At 35.1% G+C, this 22,343-nt stretch overlaps 2 protein-coding genes and 2 long non-coding RNA genes across 4 annotated transcripts in view; 3 read left to right on the plus strand and 1 right to left on the minus strand.

Annotated features, from left to right (window-relative positions):
- LOC147846482 (uncharacterized) overlaps window positions 1–22,343 on the minus strand; it is a 455,407-nt gene that overhangs the window by 284,195 nt on the left and 148,869 nt on the right. The gene's annotated exons all lie outside the window — the stretch shown is intronic.
- gpc1b (glypican 1b) overlaps window positions 1–22,343 on the plus strand; it is a gene marked incomplete in the record, with an annotated part of 153,224 nt that overhangs the window by 111,137 nt on the left and 19,744 nt on the right.
- On the plus strand, window positions 9,645–14,815 carry LOC147846485 (uncharacterized). The gene is made up of 4 exons (XR_015478946.1): window positions 9,645–9,852; window positions 10,230–11,044; window positions 12,703–13,449; window positions 14,457–14,815. It is a non-coding gene; the product is annotated as an uncharacterized LOC147846485 (long non-coding RNA).
- The window catches only part of LOC147846486 (uncharacterized), a 480,702-nt gene continuing 475,423 nt past the window's right edge, over window positions 17,065–22,343 (plus strand). Inside the window, exon 1 of the mRNA XM_087241354.1 lies at window positions 17,065–19,082. The gene's annotated coding sequence lies outside the window, so the exon portion shown is untranslated. The remainder of the gene's footprint in view (window positions 19,083–22,343) is intronic.

Here is a 22,343-nt window from a genome sequence, read left to right on the forward strand (position 1 = left end):
TGAACTGCCTAACAAAGCTGCATGTGCATTTAAACAGAATCCTTTTTTTTTTAATCTACTGCACTGTATTTTCATTACTTTTCTACATAAGCATGCTCTATATGGACTTGTTTGACCTTTATGTCTGAGTCCCCTGCATAACATAGCAATCAACAAAGCAGCATTTAAGTTAAAAGTAGTTCAACTTATAAAAAAAGACCTTGTGTTTTTTTTTCCTATGTCCATGCGCCTTGACTTTATAACTGAAAAAAAAAAAAAAAAATGTGTGATCCAGCCCTTATATATGTGTATGCTAAAATGCAGAAGCACTGTAAAAAACCTCAACATTGCAAATAAATCGCTTACAAATGTTATTAAAGTGTGAGCAGGGAGACTAAATAATGCATGGTGCTAGCTGTAACAAATGCACTATTCACATTTGGAGTTCAGCCAATCAGTTCAACAACGAGATTAATATTCATAAGCCCAGCAGTCTGTAACTTTCTTTAAACAGAAACATGATATGACCACCAATATCAGCTGGGCTCATTTCAAATACATGCCTCAATTGTACATTTTTGCAGAATGTAGGTTTCGATGCACATTTCTGATGACAAATCCACTAGAGGGCGCTGTGTACATTTTGGCGAATTTGAAATAAATTAAATACGTTTTGTTGAAACACGTCCATCTACAAGGACTTCCTTTATATAATAAAATATAAAGATCCATTCACACCAAGCACAATAACGTTAATTATAAGTTTATTTATAAACTAATTTCGAGAGGATCACATGCTTATGATTCCTTGCAGCCGGCCCTGTATTATTCAATTTATTTTTCACCAATCAGATGATTCCTAACTATGAATACACTAAGTTCCATATGACAGCCATTTTCGTTTTGATGGGTGGCACGGTGGCCCATTGGTTAGCACTGTTGCCTCACAGCAAGAATCTCACTGATTTTAGTCCTTACTAAAACAGCCGACATTTCTGTGCTGACATTTTCGTGCTCACGTGGGTTTCCCCGGTTTCCCCCCACCGTCCAAAAACATGCAAATTAAGTTAGTTAACTAATCCAAATCGGCACCATAGACATGCTCCTAGTAAGCAGTTATCACTTAAGAGCAATCCCTATCTGTTCATTAGATGCTACAGCAGGGGAGTTCTCGAGACCTACCTGAGCTCAAAATCCCCTCTTGCCTTGCAAACAGGAGGGAGCCCTGGGCTCGAGGATCTTATGAGCTCAGGGCTCCCTCCCTGAACAGCATGCCAAATAAGGTTTATAATCCTGTTCTATATTGTAATGAACTTCACGGCCCTTTGGCCGCCGGGAAGAAGGAGGCGGAGAACCGATGGAGTTTTTAAATGATTTACTAATAACAGTGACGGCAGCTCCTCATGAAGGCTGCCGTCTAAACCAAAACAAACGGACGGCAGCACCTCACGGAGACTGCCGTCCAACTGAAAGCAAAAGTAAAATGCCCTGGCCCGGTCCTCTCTCGGCTTCCTCTGCCATCGTTCATCTTTTTATTGTCCAGAGCTCCTTCCATGGGATCCGAGGCAGGTGCACACCGCAGGTGTATTCACTTACGCGGTGGCCTCACTCCGCTCCCACGGCTCTCGGCCACGCCCCCTCGCCACATATATATTTTATAGAATTTCAGTTAAACGACAAGTAAGCATTCAAACAATTCATTTGGTTAGGGTAAGCTGTTGTAATAAGCATTTTACAGTATAAAATATAGTAAATCAAGCCTGTGGAGAGTCTTCATTAACCAACAAAACCAACATGTGTGTGTGCGTGTGTGTGCCAAACTGAATAGAGCGTTCAACATTTGCTTTGTTCTCATCTCCCAAGGCTTTGGTGGTTTAACACACCGTCTTATCTCTCGCTGTTGCTTTCTGTCCGTCTCATCTAACTCAATCTGGAAGCGATTGTTATGCAATGAAACTGACATCCTTGATTTATTTATTTATTTGTTCACAGAACGTCGATCCCTAGTAGTGTTTCTATTATATATCACTTCACCCTCTCTCTTTTCAATAAACAGTCCTTCACTCAATTCATAATTTGATCATTCACTATGTCCACCAATTCCCTTAATGGATTGTCCGGCGTTCAGTGCACGCTAAGCTCTATCAACAGCATTAGTGGCATAATGTTGATTACCACAGAAATAAATGTAGACTGAACAGCTTTCCGTGTTTTAAGCAGTAATCATGGTTAAAGCAACACACTCTCAATGGAAGTAAACCAGGCCAATGTTCCAGAGGAAGAACAGCAAAGCACATGAATTATTCAGTAAATAAATCCCTTATTAATTGAACTGCAAACTACTATTATTGAGTGGATGATTGTCTGGATTCTGACAACAGCTCAGATTTCCCAGATTTAAAAAGGCATGATAAATAATCTGATGGGTATTTTAAGCTGAAACTTTACAGACACGTTCTGCAGACACAAAAGATTTATGTTAAATCTTGAAAAAGGGTTAAAGTAGGTCCCCGTTAAGAAACTAATTATAAACAAGGGAACAACAAAGAGATATTCAATCGAAAAAAAAAGTCAAGAAAATTCAAAACTTCATATCATATAAAGTCATAAAATGCAAGTAAATGCTAGTAAAAAGACATGCTAGTAAAATAAAATCAATACCTGAAGTGTTTTAAAGTGAAACAATCAGTCTATGTAAGAAACCTAACATTCTTTACATCATTATTCCCTTAAATTAATGATTTAATATATGTTTTTTCATTGCTCCAGCTCCATTGCTTTCTGCGAAGCCACCAAGTGCATAACTCATGGCATGTTAAGGGTCATTCAAGTTGACAATACAAAAATGGAATAGTTTTTAGTGGAAAGAGGGCAAAAACAAAGAGTATTAGGAGAGCATTAGCCCGGAATAAAGGAAGGAAATGAAAGAATAAAAGAGAGATGAAGCCCAGCTGGCCTTCCCTTCGTTCCTCTCTAGTCGTTTCTGTGTTTTATTCATTTTTATTAAGGACGACGTGTGCTCACGACGAGACTTCAGAAGTAGGCCAGTTGCCGCACATCTTTCTCCACACGCTGGGAGGAGCACGGCCATATTTCTTTCTAATTACTAAAGAGAAGATTGTCTGTAAAGAGAGCGCGTCTCTGTGACCTGACCACATGTGCGCATTTCTTATCAGACGTGCCATTTAAGGACAAGCGGAGCCTTATAAAACACACGAGAGACAGGAAGACATTAGAGAGAACTTTAATCCTGCAGTTTGGTAATGAAGGAATAAATCAAACAGAAGTAGAAACGAGGCATGGGTGATATGGACTTAAAAATAAAATCACAATACATTTCTATTGTATTTGTTGTGATAATGATATTGTTGATGAGAATTTATGAGTATCCACTAAGAGACAAAAAAAGTCCTGTATCTTTTAAAGAAATTATTTTTTTTTTTTTTTATATTTAGCAAAATGAACCATGTCTCTGGATGCCTAATATCCTGGAGAGCTCAACCATATTTAAACACACTATTTCATCATATAAGTTTAAGACCTTGAGCATACATTGTACTGCTATTTCTGTTTCATTCATATTGAAAAATAGTTATACTGTAGATAGTTTGGCAAAGCAGTGGCGCAGTAGGTAGTGCTGTTGCCTCACAGCAAGAAGCTCGCTGGTTTGATCCTCGCCTCACTTGGCTATCTGTGTGGAGTTTGCATGTTCTCCTAGTGTTCGCGTGGGATAAGTTGGCGGTTCATTCTGCTGTGGCGACCCCAGATTAATAAAGGGACTGAATGAGTTATAGATAGTTATTGATAAATTAGTAGTTAAAAGATATATGCAGTTATTGATAAAAGGTGTTATCATTATTGTCATGATAAGTCAATTTTTTTTTTTCATGGGGAGAATTTTTACAGGTATATCAACACAATCTCATGCCAAATCGTAAAATTTTTGATTCATATAAATACATAGGATCTTCTTTTTACATGTGAGTACAATATGCTCATCCCCAATGACGTTTAGGTGCCACACCTCCTTTTTAAAATTTTATATTTTTGTACGACTGAAGTACGAATTCTTAATAAATTGAGGAAACCTAAAATACTTACGTTTCCTCGAGAGATTAAGCTGAGTATATTGCAAAAGATAATATATTGGCCATCCTTTGTGTAAACTGTTTACAAATAACTAACACTAATACAGATCTAACGAATTTCTAGCTTCTTTACTTTCATTATTAATTAATAACCTACACCTGTGATTAGCAATAAAATTAGGACTGAATTTAGCTGGACTGATTCAGATACAGATTCTTAAGCAATACATACATTTCTGAAAACAGAATAATGGTAAATAAAAGCAACAGATTACAGCTTTTGTTGAATTGTGTAAACCCAGATTTTTTTAACTTAACAGTTTTTTAATTTTTTTAACACCATTTTAAGGACAATTTTATTAGCCTCTTTAAACTATATATTTTTTCAGTAGTCTACAGAACAAACCATTGTTATACAATCAAAAAAACAGCTAAGTTATCCTAATTTACCTAGTTAATTAGGATAACTTAAATGTCACTTTAAGCTGTATAGAAGTGGCAAAGATAAAATTAATCAGTTAGAAATGAGTTATTAAAACTATTATGTTTAGAAATGTGTTGTAAAAATGTTCTCTCTGTTAAACAGAGGTGGGGGGTGGGGGGGGGGGAGGCGGGAGCTAATATTTCAGAGAGGCCCTTTATTCTGACTTTAACTGTGTATTGAAAAATAAAATATATAGCAGCTTGTTTAAATTACTTATGTTAAATGAGATTAAACAACACCATTTTTTTGGGACAGCTTGTTGTTTCATGTTCAATCCACTTAAATTTGTTAAGTTAGCTTAATCGATTTCTGTAGAGACAACCTTAATGAATTGTGTGGAACGTAACTTTTTTTACAGTGTGAAGTCACGAAATAAGACATAAACTAAATCAAATGTGGAACATAAAAATGAGAATCGACATTTAAAATGTTTGTTTGGTTGTAAAACCACAGTACGTGGCCTATACCGTTTGTCTGGCATCTTTATACAGTGATGGTATCAGATGGCAACATTTTCAAATTTTAACATATACAATGGTATTAAAATGAGACTTTTTTTTTTTTTTTTGCAAGGTTACATTACTCTGCAGATGTAAACAGGATGTGGTGTGATTGTATTGTAATGCTATAGTTTTTTCAAATTTACCACACTAAAATTCATGTATACTATCACAAACGTTCACTTTCAGCTTAATACAAAAATTCTGGGGGAATCAACAACTAGCCAAAAAATGTGATTTTGACCGCATGAGATTTGTATGTGACGTTTATGTGATTTGGACTTTTTATAACAAAAACAACATGAGTTGTCACAGGAGCTTCAACACTGCAAAAAAGGTGCTTTTTACTTGGATTTTTTTTGTCCTGGTTTTAGTCTAAATATCTAAACAATCTTAAATCAAAAAGTTATTTATAGACAAGCAAAATGTAAAGTCTCGTTTTAAGAAATAATATGCAAAAATGAAGTGAGTTTTTCATTAAAACAAGCAAAATAATCTTATGGCAGAAGGAAAAACAAGATTATTTTGCTTACCCCACTGGCAGATTATTTTGCTTGTTTTAAGGAAAAACACACTTAATTTTGACATATTTCTTAAAACGAGACATTGGTATCTAGAAATATCTAGAAAATGCTTCATGAATTAACATTCTTTAAATTTTTGGGCTAGAAACAAGACAACTCCAAGTAAGACAAGCATTTTTTTGCAGTGAAACACAAGTGAGTTAGAACACATGCAAACAAATAAAACATGCTATTATGTTTAACCGTTTATGTAAAAACAAATATTTTTCATGCCTATCACGTGTTTCATGTGTGTTTCACCTGTGATTTTTAATGTGATACTTTTTTTTCCCTGAGTGATCAATGTTAACATGAGAAATGCTAATAGATGTAGCGATTAGCTTATTTTAGAAGCTGTATTTGAATGTCTTGTATAAACAAGAATCCACAAAATTCATACCAAGGGTTTATAACATTCAGTGTTGATGTAAAATGAGATTTGATTATACTGTAATTGTAGTACTAATGTTGAATTTTGAATAAAAGTGTATTGTTAATGCAGTAGCTTTATGCTAATAATGCTAATTTTCAAAAACCTGCCTGTGAGATAGTAAAAAAAAAGGTTTTGTTGTCTAGAAAGTCTTTCAAAATTACTTCCAAATATTGTTTTTCAGTCTTAAGTTAGATTTCTGCAATGTAATTTGTAGTGAAATAAAACAATATTACCCAACATTGCTTGTGAACGCTATTAATGTTAATGTGAATTTCTATAGCTGTTGAAAATAGCCATCAAACAGTAATATTTTGCTAATGTTGCGTCTGCTCAAGTGATTATACAGCTGGGGTTGAATAAATAGCGCGCAATTCCTCTTGAGTACCGAGTTTTTGTGGGCTAGGACTGATAGAACTGCCTAGAAGAGTCAAACACAGAAGAGCTCACAGGATCAGACCGTCTGCTTTGAGCACAGATCTATCACAGATGGGAATGTGGAAATAAGGCCTCATGACACAATTGTTTGGGCTTTAAGGGTCCATTGAATGCAGAAAGTAATGAGAGAGTGGCTGAGATGATGTCATTTATGATGGGCGTGTTAACATTGCTAATTTTACAACAAAATAAACAAGGAAACGTCACTAAAAAGGGGCCGTTTTAATAAATAAACTGGATTAAATAAGACATTTCTTTTTTCAAGACAACACTTTACCTTTCAACAGTTTGGGGTCAGTATTTTTAAGCAAGGGCTAATTAATTGTATTATTATTTAATGAATTAACATTATTCATATACTATTTATTTATTTTTATACCCCTTTTATACCCTTCACCTTTGTGTATTACTCCGGCCACATACAGCAACAAGCAAAGGACACTACAGTTTGACAAAAATTCCTGCTGTTGGGCAACATAATGTACTTTTGAGGCTTTTTAGTCGAGAATGTAGTTGTTTAGATTGCAACTATGCTGTTTTGTTTATATAGATAGTGCCTATTTTAAAATATTTATAATTTCTGAGAGACAGCGCGTCGGTGGCCATAGGCTTGCCATACTGAGCAGACTAAAAACGGTTGATGTTGTCTATCCATAAGATAGCGACAAGACCGCATATGTAGCAAACCCTCAGAGGATTATAACAGCCTTAATTCTAACTAAAGCTGATCAAATCATTATTATATTGGTACTGTAAGTGATATACTAAGTTTATCTCTCTCTTTTGTATGTTGCAGTGCTATATGTATACCAGGGGTGGGCAAACTCTGCCCTGGAGGGCCGGTGTCTTGCATAGTTTAGCTCCAACACTAGTCAAAAACACCTGGACATGCTAATCCTTTGCTGTTTCTCAATTCCAAGAACGCAGAGAACGGACTTGCGTTCTTGTGGAGAACGGTCTTGCCAGGTGTCCTCGGAAGAACAAACTCAGGAGACTGCGAGGGCAGAGAATGCGTCCTTTGAGAAATGAGATGCTGCGTTCTTCCTGCTGGTCACATGACCTTCACATGTTTTAAATGGTAAATAATTTAAACATTACAGCATTCATAGAACGATTGATTGTTTTTCCCCTTTTCAAAATATATAATTTGCATAAAAACATTATAAATATGCTCTGCACAATATAAATAAAACTGATTTTAATACGATTTACAGCAAACAAACACCCTTAATGTTTTTATTCCTTTATTAAGATGTTCATGGTAATGTTTATATTTACCGTTTCAATTAGGGAAACTCCTGAAGTAAATACGTTATATCTCTGAACTTTAATAATAAATCCAAATAAAATGCTGCGCTTCCTACCTCCAGTCGCTATGACTTCTGGGACTTCCAGAGCGAGTTCGGTGCTCAAGTCTGCATCGGTGCGTCCTCGATATCAAGATCACATCTGGGAAGTTTCACGTATCCTCCGTACTTGCAATCTTGAGTATTGAAACTGAACTTTGGCAGCTGATGATGACGTTGCACGAGCACACGAGGATGCAAGACCACTGAAGAACGCATATTGAGAAACAGCCAGTGTCTTCAAGATCACCAGAAATCTATAAGTTGGTGTGTTTGATTAGAGTTGGATCTAAACTGTACAGGACACTGGCCCTGCAGGACTGAGTTTGCCCAAACCTGATTTATATCATATAATTGTAGTTTATTGAGTGTGAGATGGGACTCGGATATCAGGAATGTTTTCTGTGTGGAGTTTGCATGTTCTCCCTGCGTTTGCATGGGTTTCATCCTGGTGCTCCGGTTTCCCCCACAGTCCAAAGACATTCGGTACAGGTGAATTGGGTAAGCTAAATTGTCCGTAGTGTATGAGTGTGTGTGTGTGGATGTTTCCCAGAGATGGGTTGTGACTGGAAGGGCATCCGCTGCGTAAAAACTTGCTGGATAAGTTGGCAGTTCATTCTGCTGTGGCGACCCTGTAGTATAAAGGGACTAAGCCGTCAAGAAAATAAAGAAAATTAAATATTAGGAATGCGTGTTGTGTTGGCAGAAAGAAAGAATTTAAATTACATATACATCTATTTGACTCATGGTTTAAATAAATACACACCCACAAAATATACTGATATTCAATGTGATCTCAGATTTTTGGATATGTTCCATGTATTTGCTCCAAATCATTATTGTCTTACAAATATTAATGAACTGATTTGTCTATCTGTTCTTGTTCTTCATGTTGGCTTTGCTAATTTCCCCAAAAGCTGAATATAATTCTGGATTGTTCACAAAGTCTAATGGGAGCAGAAAACTCTGGTGATATTTTTAACCGTTGTCTGAGGTCTCGAGAGAGAACGTTATCTCTAAAACTGTCCCGCAATGTTGTGAAATAGTTCAGTGGCACACTAACCTTATATGATTGGGTTTAGCAGATATTGATAGTGACTGTGAATTTTGTGAAACAGCAGAAAAGGTGGATTTCATATTTAAATAGAATGTGAAGCTGTGACCCTGTACTCAGTTACATTTGTAATGTGACATTTCACACAGGCTTTTCTCGGTATACTGACAAAAAAGATTAAGCCCTTATTAGCCAGGTTTCCATACTAATGTGAACGTTTGCTAAAAAAGAAATACTTTTAAATTTAGTTCAAGTTCACTGTAAAAGAAAATGCTGGGTTTCCACCTAATTATTTTATGTTGTCCCAACACAAATTCATTAAGTTAACTTTGAGCAAAAACAATTAAGTTGTTTAAAAAAACTCAAGAATTGTGTTGGATTGTTTTAAATAAGTAGTTTAAACAAGGAGCATAAATATGTTTTGAGTGTTGTTAGAGGAGCTGACTGTGGTATTGGTAACCTAGTAACCGATGGTAAACAAGGCAAGCATTATAGAAACAGCTGATTCAATGGTTATGTGGGTGTAATGTTTATGTCAGAATTATACAGCATTCCATTTCTCATTATTTACGTAAACTCTTTTTCATATATATATATATATATATATATATATATATATATATATATATATATATATATATATATATATATATATATATATATATATATATATATATATACATATACATGTATATATGTATATATATAGACATACATGTATATATGTGTATATATATAGACGCGCGATTTCCAGAAGAATATCATTCGTTTGCGGGCATTCAGGAGTCTCCCGAAGTTTCCAGGGCTCCAGGGTTGCTGGGGCAACGGGGCGGAGCCAGCACGAGCAGCCAGGCTGACACAGAAGCTAGCAAGATTGCTAATGAGTGCATGCTTTAATAAAGTGATATTCTAAGTTCAAGAGCGATGTATGTATGTATGTTTGTATGTATGTATGTATGTATGTATGTATGTATATATATGTATATATATATATATATATGTATGTATGTATGTATGTATATATATATATATATATATATATATATATATATATATATATATATATATATATATATATATATATATATATATATACAGTTGAAGTCAGAATTATTAGCCCCCCTTTTGTTTTGTTTTGTATATTTTAATTTCCCAATTTATGTTTAACAGAGCAAGAAAATTTTCACAGTATGTCTGATCATATATTTTCTTCAGGTGAAAGTCTTATTTGCTTTATTTCTTTGCTTTATTTATATATATTAATTATATATTAATAGTGATTTAAATCGTAATCTCAATGCTCAATAGTGCTGTTTTTATTCTATATGTATGGTCAAGTAAATGTAGCATTGGTACACTGAACTTAAATAAAACCTAAATACAGTAATATTAACAGTAAAATAAAAATTTGTCCATAACAGAAGCTGAACAAGATTCAAAATATAAAATATCATGCAATGAAAACATGTGCTAAGTTGATTTGATCAACTGTTTGAAAGCTCTGATTCCCCCAAAAATCTGTCAAGTTTGTCGACATTATTAAATACCTATTGAGGAAGATTTTGAATCTCATAGGAAAAAAGTTTTCAACAACATTAGCCACCCATTGGGCAAAACCCCAGTTTGATTCATAGGGTTTTTCCATGTAAACAACATACTTCCTAAACCACTTTAGATAAACAGCGACGGCACTGCAGCCTATTTAAGTCTGATTAAGCCTAATTTAGTCAAACTACTTTTGGTTTGGGAGGTTTTGGTCCAAGAATGTTTCATTTCAGTCCAAGAAAAATGTCTCAAATGTTTTCACGCTTGAATCTTGTTCTGCTCCGTTTGCTGTGTTTTCCTTCTAATCATTAGGAATCTGTGATCTGTGTATATAATTTGCTCTCCGGGTGCCTGATTCTGGGCTGAAATTAATACCGCGAGGTGATAAGATGAAACCGATAAAAGGATTACATTAGGCACTGTTGCTGACATTAACCTCTAGCTTTCATGACATTAGCTAAACCACAAATTCTATTAGCGCTCTGTTTTGGGATTTTAGTGCCAGATAGATTGTGGCTTATGTGCAGTGGGGTCCTCATTAACATGCAAACACTGAATATCAAGTAATATTCAGGCCTAGAGATTCGGTGCTCAGTTTTGAAACACGTGAAATATCTGTACATGAAAAATTACAATTAGGAGTGCGCAATTCACTAATATATAGACATTGAATATTTTGTAATTGTTATATAATAGAATGACTTACTACAATTCTCATTGTTAAATTAGCCTTAAATTATTGTAAACTGTTATATATAAAGAATATAACTGTTATATAAATTCTATATATATATATTTATTTAAAAAAAATTTTTAACTAAATGAAAATTATAAGGTGGTGGCACGGTGACTCAGTGGTGAGCAATGAAGCAAGAAGGTCACTGGTTCGAGTCCCAGCCAGTCTAGTTGGCATTTCATTGTGGAGTTACCATGTTCTCCCCATGTTCGCATGAGTTTCCTCTGGTTGCTCCGGTTTCCCACACAGTTTAAGACATGTGCTAAAGGTAAATTGAATATACTAAATTGGCCATAGTGTAAAAATGTGTGTAAATGTGAGAGTGTATGGGTGTTTCCCAGTACTGGGTTGTAGCTGGAAGGGCATCTGCTGCAAGAAAATACTTACTATTTTTATTTATTTGCTCATTTTTCTTCAGCTTTCTCTCTCTATTTCACAGCAGAATGATGACTATTTCAGCATATGTTTTATAAGCTGAATTTTTTTGCGGTTCATTCTGCTGTGAAATAGAGAGACTAAGCTAAAAAAAAATTAACAAATGAATGAAAATAATAAGTATTTTCTTGTTTTTTTATATACATTTAATATTTATTTTCCCAAGTTAACAAATTTATTTAAAGTAATAAACACTTGTTTTTGTCTCACTTTATGTATCTACTTTAACCGTTTAATAGTTTGGTCCATGTTTTTTCAAACTTACTGTTCATGGAAAAAAGTTTTACACAAAAGTGTCAAGAAACGCGATTGCAAGTGAGATTTTTTTTTTTTTTAATTACTTAAAAAAAATTAAAAAGTGATTTAAAAAAAGATAGCTTAATTAACATGAAGATGATATTGACTGAGTAATATTTTAAAAGGTCTGTTTTTGAATTGTCTATCTCCTTTTTTTTGGTTTGATTAATGAAAATAGTTCCAAACTCTGCATCTGTAGAGCAAAACAAAGACTGGATTTAGATTGGAACGCCTGTATTGTTCCCGAAGGGAATTTTGGTTAACAGCAATAGCCGACAGTTAACAGCAACACATCAACAGTCTATCAACATAGAAGTAACAATAACAATAAAATGAATCATAATCAAGTATAAAAAAACATACAACTTAAAGCTGCAGTTGGAACAAGTGAATGCAAATACTGTATCTGTTGGACCTTCCAGCCTGATCTCATGAGAAAACATAAGTATTTTGCACTATGTCAGTTTGGTGACTAACTCGTATGAACATGAACAAAATTGTATGATTTTTAAAAGGAGGCGTGGCACTTAATCCCACCCCTAAACCCAACAGTCACTGGTGGATGAGAAAATCATACTAAATTGTATGAATTAGATCATACAAATTCATACGAATAACCTATTAAATAAAACAGTTATGAATTGCCGTCAGATTGTGTTGAACCTTCTGCCTGATGGCAAGAGGCAAAACTTTGAATGAAGTAGATGGTTCTCATCTGCTAAAATGGAAATACTGTAGCCCTCTTTATGACTCTCACCTCATACATATCCAATACTTTAGATTTGTGCCCAAAATCTTTTGCGATAGATGAACCATTTTTGAAAGCCCTTTTTACTTGTCACCCTTAAATTACCATACCAGCATATTACTGTAAAACTGAAAAAAGTAAAGAATAACATGTCGTAAGAAGGCCTATCCACATTAAATCCTTTCAACTTCCTCAAGTAAAACAATCGTTGATTCGCCTTTTTACAAATAAAATTTATGTCAGCCTTAAAATTTAGGTTATCATCCAGGATGGTGCCCAGCTATTTATACTCACTCACTGTTTTAACAACAGTATCGTTTAAAGTAGTAGTATTAAAAATAGAAATGGAGTTAGGATGAAAATCAAAAAGCATCTCTTTAGTTTTTGAGATATAAAGTTGTAAATATGAGTCTTTGCACCAAACATGTTTACATGGACACCAATAATCCAATTTAATACGACTAATACAATACTTTGATTAAGAGTCTACCATGTAAACAGCAATTTTTGATTACATTAATCCAACTAAAGTCATCATCTAACTAAACAGAAATCGGATTAAGACATGTGGAGTATGACTATTTTTTAGTCGCATTATTGAAGTGCAGTACAGACATGTACACACCGCAATCAAACTATTTTCCGCCGTATAGGATTTTCACCACATTTTGTGACACATGGCTCTTTGACACTGCCATGACACCGAGTCAGACACAAACACTTGCATCATTAAATGCAATTTTTTTTTTTTAATTTGGTGTGTGTTATCAACATTCCTGAATGAAAGTGCCAAACTGCAGTTAAAGGTTCAGGACACCCTGGATAACTTTTTTTTTTTATATTAACAGATTTGTGTGTGTTGAGCATCAGTTAAGACAATGTTAGCACCTGTCAGCTTTAATTGTGTTGAAAACTGGATAATTTTGAGCCTTTGTCAGCTAATTTCAGCTTCCGGTTTTAAAATGATTTTTGGGGCGGGATCAAAATCGGCGACGCAGCGCAGTACTGCAAGTGCAATGATGACGCGTCGGTTTCTCATTATTATTTATAGCGGAGTTTTCTTATCCTATGAGAAGAGCCGGCTGCTTAATTATTCATGAGACCTGCCAGACCGGCCAGAGTCAAACCCGAGCTGTGTCACAGACCCACGGGCACACAGTATTTAGCCGTTCATGAAGGCTCATATGCGTTTGTTTGCATGATCCACGCGGTTTGTTGCATGTTTTCCCCCGCGATCTTGTCAGGGCCGATCATACAGCAAAGCTATGTGTGTGCTCTAGCATTTTTGTCGGGAGAGCAGCACAAGAATTAGAGAATGGCGGACGCTGACTTTCATCAGGAGTTCGTTCACATTCAGACACATCACTGTGCTGCTGTGTTTGCCTAAATCCTCCAGATTACCAGCAGGGCTAGCGGTTAGTGCAGCAGGTCTCCTGACCTGTCTATTTTGAGTCTGCTGGATACGGGGATTGAGGGAGAAGTCCCCATTTATACGGTTTACATGAACACACTTATCTTTATAATTATATAAATTGTGGTTATGTGTATATGAAATTACGAATAACAAATGTAGCAGGGCATTAAATCACTGTTTATTTCTTTGCATTTTAACTTTGTAAACTATATACTCATGGGTCTCCTCGCGGTTTGTCTCATTTTGTGAGCTAGCTTCGTTCGCTCACGTTCTCCCCTGCTGGCCACGCCCACTCCTGCCCGATGCTCGCGGAGCTCCACGCCCATTAATCATGCATCTTTTGAAAAAATTCTGAAGTAGACTTTAACTGAAAGTGGGGGGTGTCATGGCCCTTTAAAGTCAACAAATAAAAATGAAACACCCGAAATTACATCAAACTCCAGAGGAAATGTTGAATAGCGTTGTGACGCAACGTTAATTATTTTTTTTATTTTGAAGGAGTTAAGTTAGTAGTGACAAATCCCTGTTATAACAAAGATTCAATGTCTTGCTTTGTTTTTACATGAATCGGCAATTTGAATGAGTCAATTGATTGATTTAAACGACTCAAAATGGCTGATTCATGTAGAAACAAAGCAATTCATTTGTTTTTTAAAACAGGGATTTGTCACCTCCTAAACCATTCAAGATGCCTGCACAATTACATAATTGGAAAAATACAGTTTAACATAAAAAGATGCCTAATTTTCCTCCATTTGAAAAAAAAAAAAAAAAAAAAAATATATATATATATATATATATATATATATATATATGTAATCACTGAAATGAGAAACTCTTTCTGTGAGTTTTCCAGAGGTCTAAAATCTGATTCTTGGGTTCCTAACAGTACAGGGAAACTATGAGTCATTTCTGTGAATTTGGTTTCTTGAAAAAGCTCCACAAATGATTCATTTTTTAGGCTAATTGAGATTAATGTCACGTAAATTCACATTGTTGCCCACAGCACTTTCTACGCCAAATTAAATAAACATATTAAATATGGAACTCAGCTCAAGCACTTAGACATCCCGTTGAACTAAATTTATTTTAAATTAACAATTATACACATGGTAAACATTTTTTTCAAAATGTCATGTGTACTTTCATTTAAAAACACACCTTCATTAAACTGGTGCATTAGTTTTTTATATCTATTTTTAGAAATATTTTATATGGCTCCTAGTTTACATTATTTTTATGCCCCTCAATGATTACATAATTCCTGCAGTAAGTGATTCTTTCAAATAAATATTTAATATTTGTCCCTTATGCAACATAAACACATTTAGTCAGTTCTGATCCAAAATAGATACACAAAAATTCAAAGACCCTGAAAATATACAATATGGAGAATTTTTTTTTTAAATAATTATGTAGAATTCACAATTTTGCCTACAACAACATGGTTAAACAAATTAAAATAGAAGGCCAAATTAAAATGTGGATTTTTTTTTTTGGCACATTTACTGTACTAATACTGTTGTATAACCCAACACTGAGTGGAATATGGACAAACACAACAGTTGGATTAAATATAATGTCATTTAATTTTAATGTAAGAATCAACCAAACATTGGTTTTGTCAATATTTGAGCCAAAACATTAGATTATTTCAACCAAAAACTATAGAATACACAAGAAATGTCACAATGCGGAAAAGGGAACAGTCAATATGGTGAACGAAACCCCACCTTCTAGTATAGGAGCCAATCATTGATCGTAATAGTCTGCCTGTACTTGGGGGGAGGGGTTCAGACCAGACATGAGTTTCTGCAGATTTTGTGTGATTATAACATTTAAAAATGAAACTAAAGAGACAGTTGTTATTTAATTTTATTGGTGATTCTTAATATGAAATTCAATCGTAAGCTTGGCAAGCAATTTTAGAGAATTTGATGTTTCCCTATTCAGACAGAATGCCAGAGCACACTGTATTTCAAAGATTGGCGCAAAGTAAAATGAGTTGCCTTAAAAGGGCTTTGATACAACCAAACATATTTTTAGTGAATTAATAAGAAATCAGATACAATCAGATACAAAATATTTGTATGTACAGTTGAAGTCAGAATTATTAGCCGCCCTGAATTATTAGCCCCCCTGTTTATTTTTTCCCCCAATTTCTGTTTAACGGAGTGAAGATTTTTTCAACACATTTCTAAACATAATAGTTTTAATAACACATTTAATAAATAATTTCAAATAACTGTTTTATTTAATCTTGGCCATGATGACAGTAAATAATATTTGACTAGATATTTTTCAAGACACTTCTATACAGCTTAAAGTGACATTTTAAGGCTTAACTAGGTTACTTAGGTTAACTAGGCAGATTAGGGTAATTAGGCAAGTTATTCTATAATGATGGTTTGTTCTGTAGAATATCTGAAAAAAGAAATATACATGTAGCTTAAAGGGGAAATATACATGTAGCTAAAAAATTTGACCTTAAAATGTTTTTTTTTTTTTTAATTAAAAACTGCTTTTATTCTAGCCGAAATTAAACAAATAAGACTTTCTCCAGAAGAAAAAAAATATTATCAGACATTCTGTGAAAATGTTCTTGCTCTGTTAAACATAATTTGGGAAATATTTAAAAAAGAAAGAAATTCAACAGGAGGCTGATCATTCTGACTACAACTGTATATAAGTGAACTCAAAATGTGCAATGTATATTTTTCTAGCTTGGTTATAGCAGAAAATATATTAAACTTAGCAAAAATGTGCAGCGTTTAGGGAAAAAATGAAAGGGCTCTTCACCTCAAATTTGTTTCAAATAATTTTTAATAAATAATATTTAAAAAAATTGTGACTAAATCATGAAATGTGAGATTAGTATCGTGAATCATATTGAACCGTAAATCAGGTAAATCATTACATCCCTATAGTAACTGATTTATTTTATCTTTGCCATGATAACAGTAAATATGTCACAGGTTGGGAAGGATGATTGAGCGAGGATCCAATTGCAGACAAAATGATTTATTATAAAATAGAACAAGAAGGCAAAACAAACTACCCCGAAGGGGAAAACATGATTTAAAAGGCAAAAAAAAACAACCAAACTTGGACTGGCAGGACAAAGCAGGGCTGGATAAAACAGGACAGGCAAATATTGACGAACTGGCACAGGACAGCAGACAGGAGAAGTATATAAGCAGAAGTAAATTAACACACAAACAGATGAACATAATTAACTAACAATGGGTTAACAAGGAGGTTGGGACTAGATAATAGACGGTAGAGCACATGACACAGAGACAACACAAGCCATGTACTGATATAAAACGAGACTAGAACACGCAGCCAATGAGAGAACTCTTTAACCACATGTTCGTATGACAAGACAAACACAACACTGAACTAAGATGCTTAGAATGAATCCGCGCGATGCCGACAGAACAAAACACAAACACGAGTACAAGAGTGCGCATCCCAAGGACGTGCAAACCCCACGTGCCCGCATCAAGTGGGCAACGACGCACACCCAGAGACACACACAATGACAAAACAAGTGCTTGACCCAAGAAAACTCCAGCCGAGCACAACAGGACAGGACAAGACAGAGCTAGTGTTTGGACTCCGTCAAAAAACAAGAATTACAAGACGAGAGTGGCAGAACCCTGACACTATAATATTTACCTAGATATTTGGTCACACTTTATTTTGATGGTCCGTTTGTTGAATTTAAGTTAAATTGTCTCTACATACCAAGCAATTCTTTATAGATTATAAGTAGACTGTTAGGGTGGGTAAAGTGACATGAACTTGCAAAGTTTCTTCGAATGACTGTTGAAAGAGCAGTATTAACAGATATTAAGCAGACAGTCTACTAATATGCAAATGGACTATTAAGTGTTACCAGATATTTTTCAAGATTCTGGCATTTAACTTAAAGTGCAATTTAAAGTCTTAAGTACATTAATTAGACTGGTTAGGATAATTAAGTAAGTCATTGTATAACAATGGTTTGTTCTGTTGACTATCTAAAAAAAATACTGCTTAAGGGGCTTATAATATTGACCTTAAAAAAGCTTTATAAAATTTAAAACTGCTTTAATTCTAGCCAAAATTAAACAAAATAAAACAAATAATAGTTTTTCCAGAAGAAAAAAAAAAATATATTTAACAGAACATTACCTGTCTAACAGTAATACCGCAGCCATGGTGTCGTCCTTCCTCCAGCGTGCTAAAGTAACTCCAATATTGATTCAGGTATTTAAAAGTTTCAATTCAGCTTTTGATTTCTCCCGGTCCGTCTCGTGACCACGCGGCCGATTTAAGAGCGAATTATACCCGCGCCTGGGTTTACAGTAATCGGCCCAAGCTCGGCTGTCCTTCAGCCCAATTCGGCCAGCAGCTCGCTCGCGCGCATGCGTTTTTGATGCAGACAGGCACGCGCTAATGGCGAATCTGCGTGAACACATGCGCAGAAGTCGGAATCTACATTTGCTAACAGACAGTCTGACCAGCTTATCGAAATTAAGCGAGATGACGGTCCAACCCTATTTAATTAGATGAACATTTTTTTTGTTTTATGCTTTACCCAGAATATAAAAATACATATAAACACATTTAGATCATTTACTGAAATCATTACTATTGGACTGTGAAGAGACTTTCAACCAGCACAACAAAAAATGTTTCTGAAGACAATCACCTACTGCACCTTTAAGAAGAATGGTCAATGCCTTGTTTTATAGCACCCAGTAATTAGCTCGTTTTGAATTATCTGCATGAACAATGGATACTAAAAGTCAAATCCTAAAAGTCAAATCCAAGTTCAGTACAAAACTCCCACGCCAATTCCAATCACAAACTTGTTGAAAGAATTTCTTTGATTCAATCTGAAAGTGCACGAATCCCCCAAATTTTGGTCCAGGTCTCAATGTTATATTGGCCAGAAGAGTCTCTTTATCCGGCTCTGATCTGATGAATCACAGATGCTCACAGGCTTTGATGTGCCATATTATCCTCCCTCAACTAGTTTTCTCTCTCCTCCTCTCTTCCTTCACTTTTTTTCCCTCCTCCCCGGAGCTTCCTGTGCATCTTCACACATTCTCCTTCTCACATCCACTCGATTTGTCTATTCTCTGTATCTCTCTCTCATCTCGTTCTCTTCTCTCCTCATTAAATAGTGTGTGCTTGAGTCATCCTTTGGGTACCAAGCGCTGCCAGGTCTCCCGAAGGGTCTATGTGTGTGTGTGTGAATGTGTATTAAGTTGTGTAGGAGTCTGATGCAAGTCTTTTTCCCTTAGTCCAGTCCAGCTATTTATGTCTCAGTGTGTGGCAAAAAATGACTTCCTCCCATGATACTGCTGATTTTCACTGTAAAGAATATGTGCATATTAATATCTAGAGAAAAAGGAATCTGCTACCAATGTCATGTGATGCTTTTCCATGTACACTTGGTGTTGTAGCTGTTATATTTCATAAATTTTAAACTAGAAATGGTACATTGCTAAAAGCCATTAGTGTATTTACTTAAAGAGCCCCTATTTTGCATTATAAAAGGTCACATTTTGTTTTTGGGGTCTCCAACAACAGGCTGATATGCATGCAAGGTCAAAAAACACATTTTCTGCATTTATTTTTATCTAATTATCCCAAAGACTCTGATTTGTTCAGCGATTCATTTGTTCCCAAACCCCGCCTTTGCATGAGGCTAATCTGCTGTTATTGGTCCAATGACACAGTCTGTTGTGATTGGTCAACTAGGTTCAGCGCGAGACAGAGAGAAAAGCCCAATGTGAGAGCCCAATGCAGGAACTCAATAATGCAATGCAGTTAAACACCGGCATATTACTTTACTCATAACGCTAATCTCAATTAGAACCAATTAATTAGCACCTGAAATCCACCTGATAATTACAGACAGGTGTGTTTGATAAGGGTTGCAACTGAAATCTGCAGGAAGGTAGATCTCCAGGAACAGGATTGGCCACCCCTGGTGTAGGAACAGCTGATGGTGGCCATAGCAAAGACAAACGGCAGAGGATCACGAGTTCAGAAACGCATTCAAATCGGTAAAGAAAGAAGCACATGTTGCATTTTCAATGTTTTCATGTGAATAGCCTATAAAGATTTAACCTGGGAGATACAGTAAAAGCACTGATTTGTAATAAATAAGTGATTACAAGCTGCACTGAGTGATTACAAGTTACAACACACAATTAAATACATATTTTGCAAACTACACAAAACGAGAAAACTATTTTAATTACACTTGCATGTTATGATCTGAAGGAAGTGTATGAACTTATGAACCATATGAACTGTAAATGTTAATGACAAGGTCTTTGTCAAAATCTAACAAAGTTCCATACAAAATAGTCTTTGCTGCGTCTTCTTTTAATATTAAACAGCCGGCGAATCCTGCATTGCAGTGTAAGTTATTGTATTAAAAATCTGAAAAATGACAGGAACAAACAGCATTAGTTTGGCTATACTGTGATATTGTTGTGAAAATGAACTTTAACCCTTTATTCCTGGCATCCGAAATCCTGTCTGTCAGTGATGGTCAGCTTTGTGTCATAATCAGTCTTGTTATCCCCCTGCTCTGCTAGAGTCTAAAGGGAAAGACATGTTCACGTTTTACGGGATCCAGTACTACATATTTAGTGATGTACCATATCGACGTTGTCGCATTTAAGCAAAAGATTCAAACCCAACTCTATTCCTTTATTCGACTCTGAGTCGAATATTTTGTTAAAGAATCAATAGTTTTAAACATGGTGAACTTTTGGATTTAAACCCGATTCACTTAGAGCCGTGTTACACACGGCATGGAAGATAATTTTCAAAAACCCATAATAGGGGCTCTTTAAAGTGAGTAAAACCTTTGTCTTAAAATATACAAGTTGACTTAAATGTGAGTAAACCCAATGTTACATTGACAACTTTTTTTTTATTACTTTTTGTTATGCACAGTTAATTTATTTAATAACTTTAAGGCAATGGGTTTAGTCACTTTATAAAAATGAAAGTCAACCAATTTATTTAAAAGCAACAGCTGGTTCAGTTATCATTTTTGTGTGGAGTTTGCAAGTTCTCCCCGTGTTGGCGTGGGATTCCTTTGGGTGCTCTGGTTTTCCCCACAGTCTAAAGACATGCGGTATAGGTGAATTGAATTAACTAAATTGGCTGTAGTGTATGTGTGTATGGATGTTTCCCAGTACTGGCTTGCAGCTGGAAGGGCATCCGCTGTAAATTCCGTGTTTCTTGTTTCATCCGCTGTGGCAAACCCTGATGAATAAAAGGACGGAGCCAAAGGAAAATGCATTAATGAATGCTGCCTATCTACATATAAAATAACAAACTTGGATATGAAAGATGCAATGTTAGTCCACTCCCTTTATGAATGATTTTTCACCCTGAATGAATCATTTGACTGCAAGATAAAAAGTGCTCACTTAAAAATTAGCTACCCAGAGATTTAAACAATGATTTAGTGTACTTGGAAAAATAGTTTGAGAGAATGATTCAGGGACTCACTCATGATAAGTTGTTTTGTGGTATGTTCAAGTACTTGGGGGAAGTTAATATTTAGTGAGTTGGCAAGTTACGACATCATGGATAAAGTCACTTTGGTTAGAATAGTTAAAAGTCTCTGTATCTACAAAATGATTTATAAAGAATATAGATCAGTGTGTTCAGAGTTCCCCCCCTCGTAATATCCAAAAAAAGACTTGACTTGGCTGTCACGACTTGAGACCCTAACTCGAAAAAACTTGTTCTTGTTAAATACATAACCGTTTGTTATAAATTATGCATCCTTAAAGAAATAAAAATAAAAATAAAGTACTAAGTCCCGCATGTGCTGTATTATCAGCTCACCCAGCCTGATCTCATGAGGAAATGTAAGTATTTTGTTTTGTTAGAATAGTGGCTAATTTGTTCGAGTTTAGTTGTACGAAAATGTACAACTTTAAAAAGGAGGTGTGGCACCCAACCCCACCCCTAACCCCAACCGTCATTGGATGATGAGCAAATCATACTAAATTGTATGATTTCATATGAATTAACCACTAAATCAAAAAGTTATGAATTGCTGTGAGATTGCGTTGGCTCATCTGTTCTTTGATAGGTTTGAAAGATAGATTCTCTGTACTGTTTTGAATAAAGCACTGCAACTGATTCTTATTTATATATAAATATATATTTATTTATTTTATAATTGTCAGAGGGAGTGCCAGGCAAGTTAAAAGCCTACTAACTAGGGCCACATTTACCCTGTCAGGTCTTGAT

The sequence above is a fragment of the Danio rerio genome, chromosome 2 (genome assembly GCF_052040795.2).
Source record: "Danio rerio strain M-AB ecotype USA chromosome 2, GRCz13ab, whole genome shotgun sequence".
Taxonomy (NCBI): domain Eukaryota; kingdom Metazoa; phylum Chordata; class Actinopteri; order Cypriniformes; family Danionidae; genus Danio; species Danio rerio.